Raw genomic sequence first — 17743 nt, 5'->3', positions numbered from 1 at the left:
TGAGGACATTAGAAACTCTCTGTACCTCTCTTCTTTAATGCACTGGCTAAGGGCTGAATCCTGCTTGCCTTCCTCACCTGAATCCTTCTGCTGGGTCCCTGCACAAGCTGAAAGACGAGCTAGCATCAGCTAAGAGGGGGTTTTTTCTCTTTAAAGAGTCTATGATTGCAGTGTGCACGTGACTCCATTGCTCTTTAGTGACTAATGCACAAAAATGGTATACGCCAGACCGCTGGGGGAGAGCTAATGGAGACTCACCTTCAAGAGTCAGAGATATAGAGGTTTTGGCACTGGCCATGGTGGGCTCCAAATACTCTGGCAACCATGCTCTCTTTCTTCAGGTTTATGCACATTTATCACATTACTGTACGAACAGTGAACTATTAAAGAAGCAATAGCTCAACAATCAATAATTCCCTCTCTCACAACACCAGTCTCGTGCTTTGCAATGCATGGGTGAAAAATAGCATCGGTGTAAATTCTTTGACAATTGTTATTTATTTGACTGTAGTGATCAGAGGCCACAAAAAGGGACCAGGCTTGCTTTATAACACTAATAAAAACAGCCCCTTTGTAGATAACTTGCATTCTTGGCCAGGGATCAGATGCACCAGGGGATGAGACAAACAAATGATGGGCTGAAAAGAAGGGAAATAATATAAGCATGTTTCCATGGCGAGTAGCTGTTCTCCAGTGCAAGTCATGTGGGAATCCAGTCCTGTTATTCGCTGTTCACAGCTGCGTGGCCCATCATAAATCTGTATTTAACACATTTAAAAAAATGCATATTACTTACCCAGTAGAATGTAATAGCTGCATCAGAGCAGTTATCATCTATCACGTCAATACTTAATTACATAGTTTTAAAAAAGATGTATCGCTTCCTTGGTAGACCATATTGACTCGGAAAGTTCTGTTCAGGTCTAGCACATAATTACACATTTGGAGGCCTGAATATATGCCAGAAGTCCTCCTTAAAAGTTCCAGATCTTGGCCAACTTATTTTTCAAGACACCAAAGCAATTAAGCTACATGAGGAGCTATGACAACTCTCAGTGGGAAAATGGAAGTCTATTCTGCATGTTACAAGAAGAAAAAAACATTCAGGACATTTCCTTTCGTGTATTTTTTGGTGCTTTAATGGGGACGGAATGTGTTTGCTGCTAGTCCCAACAGGCAGTCAGAGCTCTGGGGGAAGCATCGGACTGGGCAGGACTGGCTGGGTCCTTCAGTCCTGTCTTTTGTGCCCACACGCAATCAGGGACTAGTCATTTAGTATAAAAGGGTCCACGTAAGCACCTGCTCTAGCCCCTCCTACATATACCAGGCCCCAAAGCCCCTGCTAGCACCTGTAATAGGCTAGATCTCCAGTGCAGAAACCCGAAGTACGAGACAGAGGAAAGGAACAAGGGGGACCAGGGGCCCCTCAACCGTCTTGGGTCTCTGCAGCGTGGTTAGTATGTGAGGCCGTGTGTGCCACGGGTAAGCAGCCTCAGCACGTGGGCGAAATCCCAGCTAAGCTAGACGATGACTTCGAAGTGCAGGCCTCATCTCAGATGGTCATAAAGATGCTCCTGATGTTTATGCTAATAGCCATGGTTGTCTGATCTCCTGAATATTAACAGGTGGGTCTGTTTATTAAGTAGAAGCTATCACTTGGATACGAACATCCCAGGAAGAATGTCAAGAGCTCATGCAGGCTCAGTCTGCCCGTTTTACTGCCCTGTTTATCCCGTGAGGTCCGGGGGGGGCCGGCAAGTCATTACCACGACGGCTTCTCCCAACCGTTACTGTTTATGTTCAGAAAGTTCTGCCAGGAGCAAAGACCTTCTGTTGCAAAGGAGCAATTGGGAGTTTGGTTTTGTTTTAAAAACCCATCGCTGCAGCCTCTCTCCACAACTCCAGTGCGAGCAGGAAACGTATCAGCTGACCTGGGGAAGCTCAGTAACACACAGCAGGGGGCATCTACACATTCAATTAACGTGCTTTAGGTAATGCGCATTAAATCTAGTACCTCCATTGTGAAGCACTAGACAAATTTGCATCAGCCTATTTTAACGCACATTAGCTAAAGAGCACAGGTTTTTTGTGGCACTTTAATGCACATTAAAATAGGTTAATGTGCATTAACAAACCGCAGCCTCTGAACATGCCCCTACATGGCTGGTATCCTGGGAGAAGGGGTGCTGAGCCTGCCTGGGGGCCAGTGCTAGGCCCAGGGAGCCAGACAGCTTACAGGGGAGGGAGGATGCACCCCGAGAGCAGGCCAAGTGAGGGCCCCCGTGGTGCAGTGAGTGTCCAGCTGCAGGATGCCGTGACGGACATGTTGGCAGACTCTCACCCACCCCTGAAACAGCCCTCTTGCCCTGCCCTGCATCATGGCCAGAAAGTGACCCCGGGAATGGACACCACACTATCAACAATACAGCTGTGCTTCTGTCTGAGCAGGGCCAGCCCTAGGCCCATGCTGGGGGAGCTATCAGAGGGGGTCTCAGGAAAGCTCTGGCGGTGCATGCGCAGGCAGTAGGACAAAGTCCTCAGCATTCACACAGAGGCAAATGCTCTCTGACCCCATAAATACTGGCTCGCAGCCAGGCAATGCTGATTTTTCCTGACAGCTATGACCCACGTTGACAATGAAATGGCCTTGTGTGCTTGAGCACAAAAGTCTCTGAGCTTGAGAAATAGTAAATGGCATTTTGTGAATCACAGAAACGTGGGAAGTGGAAAAGGCCTTTGCCTTGGCAAGGTTGGGTGAAAAGCACCTGTGAGCTTACTGATTGGTATGGAATATCCCAATCCAACAGGGTCTCACCCCTCCTGGTGGTAATCTATCCCATCATCCCCTGTCAGGATGCTTGTTCCAATATTTTAACCACGTTGTCACTTTCTCAGTTTCTTTTCACTATGTCTACCAGCATCTGCTGCAGGAATCTGACATCTCAACGGAGAAAGCTAATCTAATTTTCACTGTGTTTGGATTTATTGCAGGAATACATTGTAGGTGTGAAACGATGTTGTCTTTCTAAGAGCCGATGCTTTCCTTTTAAGGGAAATGTAGGTATTGGAATAGCCTTCTGAATATGAACGAGCTCCCTGCTTTTCTTCCAGCCAGAAAGGAGGGACAGACAGGTTCTAGTATCTGTGAGGAGTAAAAAGAAACCCGACTCAGGGCCGGGCTCTGATCTTTCTTGCTCCATGGTGACTCCTGGGGCTCAGACAGAGCTAGGCCAGGCCCACCCAGCTCCAAATCTGGCTCTTAGCGCCTTACAGAAAAGAAATCCCCTCCTGCATCGCTGTCACCCCACAATTTCCTCAGCTAGCACCAGCCACAGAACAACCACATGTACATGGTGATACCATTTTGCTAGCCAAATGGTGATTTTCGTCACGTGTACATGGGCAAATCATCATGTGTACAAGTGCCCTAGCTGCAGAGGCAATGCTGGCTTATGGCTGTGCTCCATGCTAAGAGCACAGGACTAACCTTCAGCCCGTTGGGCTGGTCGCAGTGGGCTCACAGTGGGCACAGCACCGTGCAGCTGTGCAGCCACTGTGCAGCGGGCACGCTACTGTGCAGCCGTGCCCCAGGGCAGCTGGCACACTTCTTACCGAAGGAAGGATTTCAGGGCATTTAGAAAGTGACTACCCTGCTGCACCCAGCCCCCTTCGAGACCCAGCAGCAGTTCGACAACAACATGAGCTGGCAGGAAAGCAAGGGAGCAAAAAATTGTGTCTCTTGGCAAGTGTAAACCAAACTTTTCCAGCTTCTATAAAAATAATTAAGCCTGTCCTCCAAAAGTGTCCCTGTGCCGTAGGATGACCCTGCTGGTGTGTTTGCATGCCCATCAGTAGAAAATGGAAAGGTCTTAGCAGGCGTGGCCTCACCTGATTTTACTGTTGTTTGGTAGGTGGCAGGGACTTTCGGTTTTGCCTCCGCTTGACCAACAGCAGCAAATTCCTCGCCGTGTATCCACTGCTCTGTGGCTGCTTTAATAGTGCAGTGAAAAGGGGTTCCTGCTTATTGCCTCTTTGCCATTTTGGTGACGTGATTGTGCAGGAACATATGGGGAAGGCTGGGTTAAGACCATTGTAACATGTAAGTGGCAAGTAGTTGGTTAGCCCTGGGGTGCTGCTGGTAGGTCCCATGCAGAGGCTGAGATGGAAGAGGGGAGTTTTCTCCCCAAAGACCATAGTTGCCTGGCTTGAATTTCCCTGGCCTTCTGGCCAGGATGTGCATGACCCTGAAAGGGGCAGCATGTTTCTTACGTTTCCCTTTTTTTTTTTTGCAACAACAAAACCTTCTGCAAAGGGCCTCTGGGTACATCCAGCTCCACCCAGTCCCCTGCACCCTCCTTGCAAACAGGGGCCAGCCCTTCTCTGGTGGCCGAACAGAAACACCAAGTCCTCTCTTACCCCAGCGTGCTGCTCTCCTCTTCCCGTGAGATCTTACCTAGCAGAGAGCGTCCAAGATCCCGTACCCACGCACTGCGGCAGGGCTGGATCCAGGGGGGTGCCGCGGTGCAGCTCTGATCCTTGCTCCATCCAAACCTTGGGCTGCAGCATTTCTACTCAGGCAGTGCTGAGAGAGTCAACTGGTTTCATGGCTCATTATCAGCTCCCTGCTTCCTGCTAATCTCTCTCCACCCCACAGGTGTTAATGGCCCTCTCTCCTTTTTAAAAGGTCTTGATGTCCCACTATTTAAACTATCCTTTCTTCTGCAATGCTGCTGTCTATTAGGCCTTCCTGGTAACATCTCTCTTCTATTTCACAGCCCTGCAGACCATTTTTATCTCTAGCTAAAATCCTTAACTCAGGTGTGGTCATATTAACTCAGGTGTAGAAATGACTGATAGTGAAATATTGAAGGCGCTGTCAAGACATTTAAAAAGCCTAGATTTTATTTTGTGAATCTGAGTAAGAGACGTACATTTGACTGTAACGACTGCAGGATAAATGACAGAAGAGCTTTTGACTATTTTTTGCTATTTTAGAGTTCGTTGTGTTTTTTTTTAAACTTTATAGATAACCTAGCAAATTGATGCACATTGCAATAGTTATATTTGCTGTTGCTTTGATCTTAAAGTGACTAACATAGTGCCAGCCAACTTCCTTCCTCGTGACAAGGTATTTACCAGATTCACTGGACTCCGCCAGGGCTGTGCCGTAAGCGCTTCTGCTACGGCCGTGAACTTGAAGTCTCTAGGTTGCCAATCATGAACTTTAACACCTGCACCGCCTCAGCCCTGCCACCCTGTTAGCACATTAATAAAGCTTCTAGTTTTTCTTTAGTTGGAGAAAAATGTGTGTTGTGTTATACGGATGTATTTGGTAGCCAAATGAAATGCATTTCTTTTTGTCTCAGACCAACACGGCTACTAAATATATCCCTGAAACATGGAAAATACCATATTTTAGCCAGTTTTGGAATGATAAACCTCATTGCTAAACAAACTAAGAAAGATTTCTACACCTCCCTGCCTTTCTACTACCAGGGAAGAAAAGCTGCCTTGACAGCAACTCACACAAAGACTCTCATGGACCCAAAGGAACATCCATCCATCCACCTTCAGCTTCCTCTGTGCAAAATTAAGTTTATTTTCTACCTAAGGGGACTTTTACCATTTTTAATTTTCCTTCGGGCTGAAGAAGGGTGGGTGTGCCTGAAAGCTTGCAAAGAAAGATTTTTTTGGTGGTTTCTTAGTTGGTCTAATAAAAGGCATCATCTCTGAACTAAGAGTCAGAGAGTTTTGCATGTCTTGTTGTGTTTCATACTTGCATAGTTTCATAGTTGGCCGGGTTGGAAGGGACCTGAGCAGATCATCAAGTCCAACCCCCTGCCCTGGTGTTATACGTGAGGGTGTGCCACAGCCCTTTCCAATATCCCAGATCTGCCCGTGGCAGGTGGGCCCTTCCTGGAGGTGGCCAGGAGTGTGTCCTCCAGGGGATAGCAGCCAGGCAGTCTGCCCCGCGCTGCCTCCCTCCAGGATGAAGGGGAGCAGCCAGGAGGCAGGAGCTCTTGGGCTGTGAAGGCAGCACATCCCTGACTCTGAGGGTGCTGGGGGATCATGTGCAGGGAGATGCTGCTGGCCACCTTGCCCCTCGTCTCACCCCGGTAGTGAGAGTCAGTCATGGATGTGTTCAAACCATGGCTACCCGGAGCTGGGAAATGCCCATTCCTCCTCACAAAGGTTTATTTTTAGGTGCATTTTGCATCGCATCGATAAAGCAGCAGCCGTCACTTTGCAAGAACAATGTGACACACTGAGCACGATGGAAGCCGGCTCTGCGAGGAGGCTGGGAGAGCGGCATAAGCCGATTTAGAAAATAAGCTCCATGGCGTTGAGAAGCACGCGTTTCTGAAACCGCTGTCCCTCCTTGAGGCAAAATAAGGTGCCGTGATTGCAGGTGGCCCTCTTCTAATTAGGGGTGCGCTGACTTAGGTGACAACAGCTAGTTGTCAGATGCCACCCACGGGACAGCGAGCAGGATGAGCAATTTGCAACCCCCTGCTTCAATCCCCGGAGCTCTCTAACCTGAGCACCCGCTACCTGTGGCTGGAAGTTTTACGGCAGAACGCAGCCGGGAGAGGACGTTCGCTCAATTTACCCAGTTACTGTTGCTTGGGAAACCGGTCCCTGGGCATCTGTGTGTACGGTATCATACTTCTTCCTCCCCAAAAGACAGTCCCGCAGCGGGGTATCTTGAGAAAGAAGGCAGGCGTGGGAAACCCTGCACAGCTCAGAATACTCCCCGGGCGCTTCGGAGAACCAATATTTAGAAACACGCGAGTTGATGTACTTTGAGGAAAGGAAAGAGAGGGCGAGCTGCAAGAAATCCCCAGGCTGGAGGGTGCCAGCTGCTGCAGGCGGAGCTCAGGCCCCAGCAAACTCTTCCATCATCTTTTCAGGGCCCGGATTTCCCCTGAGGGCCTGGAAAGGGTGAGTTCCCATCCTGCCGTCAGCTGCAAGCCTTGGGCAGCTCAGTGACTTCTCTGCCTTAGTTTCCCCCACCTGTAAAACAAGCGCTTGCAAGTGCTGACCTGCTCCCGGTGTGGGGCGGGCTATGAAATGCTTTCAAGATGCATGCTGTTTACAGCATGGAGTTTGTGCCTGAAAGCTTGCAATTAAAGAATCTTTTTGGGCAAAAATCGAGTCGGTCTAATAAAAGATAACACCTTTCCCACGAGTCCTGATTGCCACGTGGAGCAGAACTCCTGCAAGGAAACAGTCCGAGCCCTGATGTCCTTCGGTGCCTTTCACAGGACTTTCACTCCTCCTTTTCCATTGCAACTTTCCTCCGCTTGCCGCGAAACTTTGCTCACAGCGTGCGCCTCTCCTTCTGATCCTCCCCAGGATGCAGAATATACTGGTAGTTTCACAGCAGGGGCTGATAGTGAATGCTGAGCCTGTGAACTTATATCACCTCCACCCTGTTCTCTGCTGTGACTGAGGTGAGAAGTTGCTCCTTTATTGGGAAGGGAAGATGTAGACGAACTCCTGGCTCCTCTTGCTGTGCCTTTTGCCGGCGGGGAGCTACAAAGAGCTGGTCTGATCTTGCTGCAGTTCTGCACTAATGGGAACAAAAGAGTGGGCTTGCAGTGTTACACGCTCACGCACGCTCCTTACAAATCCTCCATCAGCTGCAATGATGAAGAGAGGCTCTGCCTCTCCTGAAGCAGGGAAGAAACCAGGATACCTCGTGAGATGGGTTTCCTCTACCGCAGCACCATGTCTCTGCCAGTGATGCTTTGTGCCGTTTGGGAAGCTGCACATCCTGGGGGAGGTGGGGGGAGAGTCCAGGGCCCTTCTCATTTATTATTTTCTTAAAATAACAATTAAAAAATGTTTTAAACCTCTCTTAAAAAAAGACAATGTGATGGCCTGCCAGCCTGGGGTAGCTCTGGGTTTTGCTGCCCTATCCATAGATGGTCCATGAGCGACGAGTTTCCTCCCCCACCTCCAGCAATAAAGGCATAAATGTTCAAAAGGAGCTTGTTGTAAAATGCCCTTTGCGTTTGGGACTGTGGGTGGGCCTGGCTCCCTCGAGGTCTGCATGCTCCAGCGAGGTTTCCTTCTCCTAAACAACACCAGCCATTCTCCCCTCCAAACTTACCCCGCGCTTCTCAATGCTGAGCACATTCTCCCCGGGTCTCAAACAAGTCTCTCGGTCTCTCTCGCACGTACCAAACGATTTAGAAATGGCAATCAGCTTCCTTTGGGAAAGTGACTTCAGGGAGGAAAACTCCCAACGAGGGGGAAGCAGCAAACCCTCGACTTCACTGTGCGGAGTGATTTGGGGTGATTTTCTGATAAGACGGGGAGCTCTTCATCCGCTCTGGGAGTGAGGGAGCTGCCGAGACCGGCACGAGTGTGGGTTGGAGGCATTGTGTCTTTTTTGTGACAAATCCACCTGTCTTGCTTGAACGAACGTCCTGCTATTCTTGATGTGGTTGGAGGGAAGTTTGGGTCTGGGAAGGGTTGACAGGTGGAATAGTACGCGGTAGTTGTCATAAGAAAATTCAGAGCAACCTGGGCGAGCTGTCGATGCCGAGAGCTGAAAGCTGACCTTTCCGCTGGTCTTCCTGCTTCGGTCAGTCCAGGGGCCAGAGCACCAGGGGGCTGGGGGTTAAGTCCTGCCTTGGTCCCCAGCCTGGCAGGGTCCTGCTGGGGTAGGGGAGACATCTGCCTCTGCACGGCCACGGGCGGTGGTTTTGTCTGGCGGCGTTTCCCGGGGCTCCCCCTGCCCCGGCCACGCTGGGGCACAAGGAGCCGTGGCAGAGCTAGGCTCCACGCTCTCCAAGGGCATCGGGTGAACCGGGAGCAGCGTGGGGCTCTGCTCTCCTCACTCTCCGAGGCTCGGACAATCAGTGCTCCCTCTGTCATGCTTCCTGCCCTCCGCCTTACGTCTAGCAGGGAATTCCCCTCCTCTCGTCACCCCTGTTTCAGTCGTGGCCATTGACTTTCCACGTTGCTGCCACCTGCTACCAGCCCGGCGCTGGCGGTGATCAGCTTATTGCATGTGCCGGTTATGCACAAGCAATGCGTGCTTGTGCTCACGTGAGTGCCTCTTCCATCCTGCCTGGTAGACGCCCCGGTCTTTGGGCGTGGCAGCTCTCTGCACGTGTCTCTTGCTCGCAGCCTGGTGGGGACACCGAGATGCTCCTGCGGTATAAATCATAAACACACATTTTAGGGAACCAGCTCCTCGCCCCGAGGGTCCTGCCTTTTGTGCTAGTCTTGGAGTGCTCCCAAGACGAGGTCTGGCTGGCGCTCTTCCCCCTTCCTCCGTGGGCCCGGGTCTTTCTCATGACTCCCGGTTCAAGGCGAGGTGCTCCAGCTTCAGGGTTGTTCCCTCTTGCCTGCTATCCCTGTGTCTTCCTCTGGCTCTTTACCTTGGCTATGTTTCTTCCCTGCAGCCAACTTTCTGAGCTCTCCGCAGCTGTCATCGCCTCGAGGGCCGATGCGGTATACTCAGCATGGGGTCCCCAGGCTCTCTCATGGGGGGTTTTTATGTCCAGCTGAGTTACAGCATCTTTGATTCTCCTGCCCAGTTTGGCTGCCAGCTCAGTCTGCGCCTCCCACTGGGCAGAAAGTCTTTGTCTTTGCTGTACAGCACATACGGAGGGAAATTTTCCATCAGGTTTGTTTCCCTGCCTCCCATTAAGGCAATGACCTTTCTGGCCATCATAGATCTATTAGCAGCCTACTGAAATGCTTGCAACATTTGCAGGCGCTGGCGGTGGCTGTTCACTGCCTCCAAGTCGTGTCCATAAATCTGTCAGGTCCATAACACTCCAGAGCCCAGCCTCACGACAGGCGATGCCCATTCGCAAGTGATGCCTTTCTCTGCTTTGTTCCCCTTCATTTCTTTTCCTGCCCTAGGATGTTGCTGTGGCACTCTCAAAATCCTCTCCCACTCCTCATAAAATGCATTTGCCTGGACCTCGGATAGAGATGAGCAGATGCGAACAACCAGCCTCGCTCCTGAACTCGCCTTGCCTTGATTGTGCGGAAATGTTTATTGCACTTTAACTAACGAAGCAATTCAGGAGGTGGCCTTGTGCTGGGACTGCTCTCAGGATGAGCTCTACGCTGTGTTTTGCACTCGTGGAATTAAAAACTGTATTAAGGAAATGTTAAAATTCAAGTCTGTATGTGGGGATGGTAGAGTTGATAGAGAAACAGGACCCGCATGTGGTCACCACATCAGCATATAGTTGTAGGAGGGTAAAGTGTCCCAAGGCATCGTCTTCAGCATGTGGTCTGCATTTGCCCCGGGGGAGAGCTGGCATTAGCGGTTGCAGTCTGAATTAGAGCCCATAATATAAGGGGGGGGGTGTCTCTTTTAGCCTGCCCCCCACTCTCACTCTGGGCAGCTGACTCTTCATACTGGCAATGGCTGGTATTTCCATTTGAAACTTTTTAAGGCTTTTAATTAGCAAGCAGCGAGTGCCTGGAAGTGCAGTTCTGGATTGCCTCTTGCACATAATTCAACTACAGCAATATGGCATTTTAATTTGTCTTATTGATCTCACTCATTTTGCACGAGGGAGATAAATGGCTTGGCATAGTTTTACGTGGGGACTTTGGCTTCTTTACTGTAGTTACAGGTGAAGCCTGCACAATGCATTCTCACATCAAAATTAAGTTTCCAGGAAACCTGCCTGAAATAAGCGTGGCAAAAATAGATAAATATAAACTGTGCTTGCCTCGTGCCTTAGAGATAAAATATGCCGGTACCTTAAAGCATGAATTATTTTAAAGGCATCTTACCTTCTGTTGCAGAAAAGCTCCTTATTGGGAAGAGGGAAATGCACCTGTACAGCCATGTCCATGTAGATCGGCAGACCACATGCTTTGCTGCCGCTTTTCTTTTTTTAGTTGAGAGTTGTCAGCACTCTCAGTTCCCATGGGAACCTCCTCTTTCCTGTTGCCAGCAACACATCCTGCTTAGAGACACGGGGAGTGTAGTAGCTGTGGGCTTTTTTGCAGTTTATGTCTATTATTATTGGCTTCTTGGCCAACAGAGAGCTTCGAGCTAACATGCTTGGGACTTGGTGAACTTGAAGGCACAGCTTGCATCAAAAGGCATGTTTTCTCTTGGCTACCTTTAGTATCCACAGCTAAGGGGAGCCCAAATCTAATGGCTTTTAACTTGCACAGGTAAGTTCTGCAAAGACGATCGTGAGAAATGCATCCGCAGTGGCTTGCAAAGGGTGGAGGGCTGGGTTTTCCACCCTCCGCAAAACCCTGCAGAGACTGCAATTCAACCTCCATGGTGCACCTGGTGGGTGTGCGGGTGCCACGGTGGGATGTCATTCTGATACCTGAAGATTATATTTTCATGAGATAAAAGACCTGTTTACAGTCAAGTCAGTGGCAAAAGTCCCCTGATTTCCCTAGCAGTAAGAACGGCTCCCTGGCCCGGGAACGTCATTATCCCCGCGTGGTACGTTATAACGAAGTGTTAGCGATCAGCCGCTGGCTAGATCGTGAGAGGAGGGATTGCAGACGCTCAGCATCAGGTCTTTGCCCGAGATGATACCTGACGGCATGAAAAGCAATCCACCGAGCACGCCATGAGCCCGCTAGGTTTAGTCAGTAGCGTTGGGAGGCTAAGAATATGCATCTTATTGGTGACCTATTTCAATCCTAATTTTTCAAGCAGATCATCTCAGAACGGCAGGACATCTGAACGGAAACTAGGAGCTCCTGAGAGAGATCATGGCAACAGGCACCATCAGATGCTGCTTCACCCTTTAGCGCTGGCAGCTCCAGTCACTATTCCAAATAGGCAAGGACTTTTCAGCTTAAAAGAGACGCTTGTGGGGGTGAGGGCTGTGATCACGGTTTACAAAATATTAAACGGTGCAGAGAAAGATAAGAGGGATTTATTATTTCCTATCGCATAATACAATGAAATTACTCAATAGCAGTTTTACAACTATTCACAGAACATGTAGTTCACTTGTGGAACTCACTGCTCCAAGACGTTGCAGAGACCAGTAGCTTAACCCAGCTGGAAAAGGGTTTGGACAAACTCAAAGAGGGAAGGTCTGGTAGGAGGCACCGAACGTGGTAGACAGAGGTGCAGGAAGGAAAGCAAAACTTCCTGAACCTGCGAACACTGGAAGCTGCAGTGGGCGAGGCGCAGGTCTCCAAGGATGCTCAGCATGGGCGCGGGTGGACGAGCTGGGATCCGTGCCCCTCCTCGGGGCAAAGAGCTACGGTGCTCCGATCACACTTGCAGCTTCAGATGTGCCGGTGCAGCTGGTCAGGGTCCAGCACATTCAGCAATTGCTGCACCTAGATGCAGCATTGGCATGCATGTGTGCTTGTCCTGCCCTGATTCCTGGGTAACAAGCAGGCAGGCCAAGGCATCGGCTTGGCAGGTCTGGGGAGCTCCTAATGTTGGGGATAGGTCACACTAAGGGAGATGGGCCCTGTAGGGCTGGCACCATGCAGCTCCTCTCAGAAAGGATAAGGACGGTCTGGACAGCAGGCTTTATCTCTGCTTCTCAAGGGGGAATGCATCCTTGGCATATCAACACTTCAGTCCTCTCCAAAGAAACCCACCCTGCAATCCCTGTTCTTCCTTCTACCTGGCCTGGCCCAAGGCAGGGTGGGATGTTCCTGCAGGTCCCCAACGCTCATGCAGCCCCGGAGGTGAGGACTCTTCATGTCCCTGCACTTCCAATGAAGAATCGAGGGTTTCCCTTGCTGCATGGCCGTGGCTGCCGTTCGCGTGGTCACTGCGGCTGGTTTCCATGTGTTTGCTCTCCCTTCCTTGACTCACCTCCTCTCCCACGGGCGCAAGAAGGCTGGGGAATAGTCAGACACCCCTAGGTCCTTGGCACCCCTGCATTGTGTTTCCAAGTCAGACACTTCTTCTGACGTGGGGGCCTAGCTCCTGGCTCCCCCCAGATCCCCTTTGGATTTGCTCCGGCCGCCGATTCTGGCATTTTTTTGCTGCTGTAATGCTCCCCCACTGAGGCACTTTCAGTGTGCTGAGCTGCTGTGTGGGTTTCCTGCGGTGGTACAGTAATGATTTTATTATGCAAGGGCATAATGCAATCATTTCGACTGACTAATAAAACACAGCACTGCATAATAAAGCCTCTCCTGTCATGCTGCAGAGACCTGCACCAGCGGTGAAATCCCTGGGAAGTGTTATCCACGGCAGTGGAGACAGGCTACAACAGAGGAAGCAAGGGAGACTGCAGCCCAGCTTCTCCCGGTGTTGTTACGGGGAAAAGCCCTTCGCCGTGGTGCAGCTGAGTGTCCAGGGCTCTTGCAAACCTTTCCCACTACAGATCAGTGAGCTCTGCCTGCCTGCTTGTTGCCCAGGAATCAGGGTAGGACAAGCACACACGCATGCCAATGCTGCATCTAGGTGCAGCAATTGCTGCAATAGCAAATGATGCCAACACAAGCTACTAGGATGCAGCTGTTACCGCTGCATGATTTAGGCAGCTACCTCCTATCTCCACAGACTCGTGTCGATGTCGCCTTTACATCACCACTGCAGATGCGTGCGCTGGGACAGTGGCTCCCTTGAGCAAGTGTCTTGAAAGTACACGTATCCACACCCCGACTCCTCATCAGAATTATTCTTCTGAAAAGCAGCGGCCAGGATGGACCGATATTGCAAACATCGCTATCCTGGTCTTGCTCTCACCCGTTGGCCATACCAGCCCAGCTCTGTTTGGGATGCTGAGACTGCTCGTGCCTTCAGAGCTCATACAACGATCAGTCTAGTTTCTTGCGGACAGGATCTCCCTTTCCCATGGGCTCTCACTCCAAGAGACCAAAGGTTGAACAGGCACCAAGATTGCACCTTGATCTTCCTGGCCTCTTTCTTGAGGGCGTAAGTGGAGCCATGCGGAGCGGTAGCTGTTGCCTCTGTCAATAAAGCACCTGCTGTTTCCACTGCTCTCACCACAGCACCGGGCATAGGTACAGACATGGCACCATAACACCCCTGACAGGTGTATTCGGACATCCATCACCGCAGCATCAATTGTGTCCAAACCAAGCACGCCGTTCCCTTCCCAAGCATTGCTTGCCTCCCTTGTTTGAGGACAACTTGTGCTGAAGCAGGAGACATCCGGCTCCCCACTTTGAGAAGTGATTTGGCTGTGCTCTAAGAAGCCAGATTTTCAAAACACGAAGGTTAATTAATGTTTGCTTTTTTTTTTAAGCCCACTGTTTCCTTCTCAAATCCCTCAGACTTTCATGTTCCCTTTTTGCTTTTCTGAAGAGCAGGCTTTAGAAATTCATAGCTCGCCGTTCCAGGATAGACGGGGGTTCGGCAAGAACGAGAATTAAAATGTGAAAAGGCTTCTCTGCGGGAGGCGTCCATGTATGTACCGAGTGCCTGCTAGCCTGCAAGCTGGACCACACCACCACGCACTGGGAATTGCCTGCTGTCCCACAGACCAGGACCCTATTTCCATTGTATCAAGAGCTGGGACCTTCAAAGGAGCCCAAAAATGAATGGCCTCCTTGCCACTGACTTTAAAAGCCCATTTGAAAAAGCCCCGATGGCGTGAAGTGCTGTTCAGCTGGGTAATGCGGGCCAACCCTCGTCAGACTGGTTCTTGTACACTTCTGCTCATCCCCAATATAAATGCAAATGCAATTCCCTGTAAAAAAACACAGGGCCTGGACCCAGCGACTCCAGAGGGATTTGTGGGCATCAGCCCCTCAGTGAACAATATCTTTTATTCCACTGCCTTGATTTGAAGCCTGTCTTTAGCCATTTAGCACTTGAACGTTTGGCCCTAGGTAACACATTAGAAATGTCTTTTTCCCCTGAACAGATGCAGCAGGATCAGTATATCTCTCCCAAAAGCTTATCAAGTTTAGGTTGATCTGGGTATGGATGCTTCAGAACAACGCTTCACAAGATGAACAACTTGGCTGGCCCCTCATGCGAATGTGGTGTCCAACAACCAGGCCAGCGCGTCGTCGAAAGCTGCGGTCTTTACAAGTGCCCAGACAGGGCAGATAGAGTCTGCACATTTTTTATACCTAAAAACAGTCCAGGTGCTTCTGTGCACGTTGAGCGATAATACCAAACAGCGGTTTGTAGATTTGGAAATCAGTATCTGGCACCATGCAAAAGAGAGAGGTGGAGTTGCTTGCAGGCTATGAACCTAAGACCTGTTGACGCACCACGTTCTCCAAGCCCGTAGTTTTCGGACAGAGATGTATGACCTTGCACGTCACTGTATTCGAGTGCATTTTGTTTAAATAGGCCAGCTTAGCAAGCGGGTCCTGGTCATGCTGAAAGACTCTGTCTTCTTTGGTATTTGCCAATCTGCATCATCCAGACATTTATCAGCAGCAATTTTATAATTTCCTCCTAGATCAGCAGTAAAACAATGGTCTAGTGTCTGGCCTGGTACTAATCCCTGCAAAGCCCACTCGAAGCACACCTGTGGGATGATAAGTCTGCCCTGATGACTACTTTTGAGAACTGTCGAGTAGCTCGGTCTAAATCTACTCACACGTTCTTCACTGATATGGGATAGGGCTAATTTGTAATTAAAATGTTGTGTGTTAGTCCAGCACCTACCAGAAAACAAAGTGCATGACATCTGCACCATTACAAGCTTCTAGACCCAGCGTGTCCAGCACAGTCGATGTCCCATAAAACAGTGTCGACTGGCACTAATTCAGTTCCTTTCCTCTAATTGTTTGTCAGCTGGACCCTGTTTCAGCTTTTCCATTAACTTGCCTGTCTCGGGTTAAGTGATCTATATAGCTTACCCTTTTTGAATATCGGTAAGACACATCACATTTCTGACATTTTCCTACTCTTCACTGGTCTATTAAAAATTAAAACCAATGGACGAGAGATGGCCTCAGCTGATACCTTCTCAGGCTCTTGAATGCCAGTTATCCCAGCCTGCTGCTTTAAAAATATTTACCCCAGGAGATGGTGTTTAACATCCTCCTTAGTTGCTAGTGAATTGGAAGGTATTTCATCAACCTCTCATGATACAAGTACATCATCCTACTTCTTTCCAAATGCAGAACAGAACATTTATTGAACACCTCGGCTGTCTCTGCATCACTCTTAACTATTTTAACATCTCTTTTTATTCTTGGTTCTGTGCCATTGTTAGGATGTCTTTTGTTCCTTTTATACTTTAAAAAATCCTTTTTTTGTTGTGGTTAGCTCTCACAGGTCTGGATTTTTCTCTGATGACTTCAGCTTCCCTTGTCAATTTGCTGCACTTCATAACTCCTAATTTAAATTGACTGCTGCCTGCCTTCCCTTTTCCATTTGTCATATACATATACTTTTCTAACCGTCACCTCCTAACAAGGTTGGATTTTTATGCAAAGTTGTTTTCTTGGTTGATTCCAGAATAGTGGCTTTTTGACCAATTAATGAACCCTTCTTACAATACTCTCAAATTTTCATTCAAGTTTTTCTATATTCTACCCCTCGCAATCAGTTGTGTTCATAATTTGGGAGAATTTAGCTCTTCTGAAGCGCCAAGTGTATAAAAATCAATAATACATAACTGTTGTTAAATGTGATACATTACATGTCACCATGTAGATGCAGTCAAGAGATTTTTGTGCTGCTTGACATACACACACACACACACACAGAGCCAAGTATGTATATGCCTGCGTACATATAAGCACACAGATTCTTGCAGATTCTTGCATATATACAGACACACATATTGCTGGTTGGGACTCTCTCTTTTTTTTTTTGCTCATATTAAAAGTAATCAGGTCACAATCATTTCTCTGGAGGCAAACACCTACTTCCAGTCCAATGATCACTTCATCTTTAACCATCATAATAAGGTCCACAATAGAGGTACAATGCTTCGGGTGCTTGTTGGGCCTTACCAATTCCCCTCCTGGCCCCACACCTGCAGCGTGCAATTACCTGAGCACGCAGTCCAATTAGTTGAGCTGAGCACTGCTAAGCAGGGCACGGCCCTTTTTGCCGTGACTATCGGAAGGCCCCATGCAAGCAGTCCTTATGGAGGGTGGAAATGCTTTCTGTATTGCCAGCCTAAAACAGCTGGTGGGGGGGGTGGATTTAGGATACTCTACAAACGCTCTCCTAGGAAGCTGCCAGCCCAGGTACAGTTTCACTTGAAGTGAGGCCTCTGACCATTTGCACTGAGGGGCAACATGTTCACGTTATTTAGGAAATCAAAAGAGGAGCAATTTGCTGTAATGCCTCTAATTCAAGAAAACCATCCCCGCCCCCCGCCGCCCTGCGCGCCATTTGAAATTCTCTCTGATCAGCCATGCGTGGTGGCCTGGGGGAAGGCATTACTCTGATCCAGAAAGGGAGCTCGGGTTCCCACCGGTATATGGAGAGTTTACATGGGAAGGACTTACCCGCTCAGGTCCCCTGGGCGCTGATGGGAGGATAAATTGCTTGCTTGCATTTTGGAAGCTGATGCACATACTTAGCTGAGGACTGATTTCTTAAATACAATTACACTTGGGTATTTTCCTGGAGATAACAAATTCATTTTTTTTCCCCATGCAAAATTCCTGCCCTAGCAATAAATTAAACCTCTTTTTTCCCCTTTCATCTGTGCCTTGGAACAACTCTCTGGCCTCCAGACAGCATCCAAAAGGGACGAGAGAGCATCCTGACACTGAGGGAAGGGGGCAATTTCACAGGAAATAAAGCAGGAGAGCTTGGTGGGGTGGGCCGGCAGGCCTACCCCAATGCAGCCAGTGCAGGGCT

At 49.3% G+C, this 17743-nt stretch overlaps 1 long non-coding RNA gene across 1 annotated transcript; it reads right to left on the bottom strand.

The window, feature by feature from the left end:
• Nucleotides 1-475: 475 nt before the first annotated feature.
• On the bottom strand, nucleotides 476-10882 carry LOC109285552 (uncharacterized). The gene is made up of 2 exons (XR_002093330.1): nucleotides 10777-10882; nucleotides 476-758 (listed from the first exon to the last, which is right to left on the bottom strand). It is a non-coding gene; the product is annotated as an uncharacterized LOC109285552 (long non-coding RNA).
• Between the last annotated feature and the right edge of the window lie 6861 nt (nucleotides 10883-17743).

Source organism: Alligator mississippiensis, chromosome 11 (assembly GCF_030867095.1).
Source record: "Alligator mississippiensis isolate rAllMis1 chromosome 11, rAllMis1, whole genome shotgun sequence".
Classification (NCBI taxonomy): domain Eukaryota; kingdom Metazoa; phylum Chordata; order Crocodylia; family Alligatoridae; genus Alligator; species Alligator mississippiensis.
Note: the sequence above shows the minus strand (reverse complement) of the source record. Positions and strands in the feature narration are given on the sequence as shown.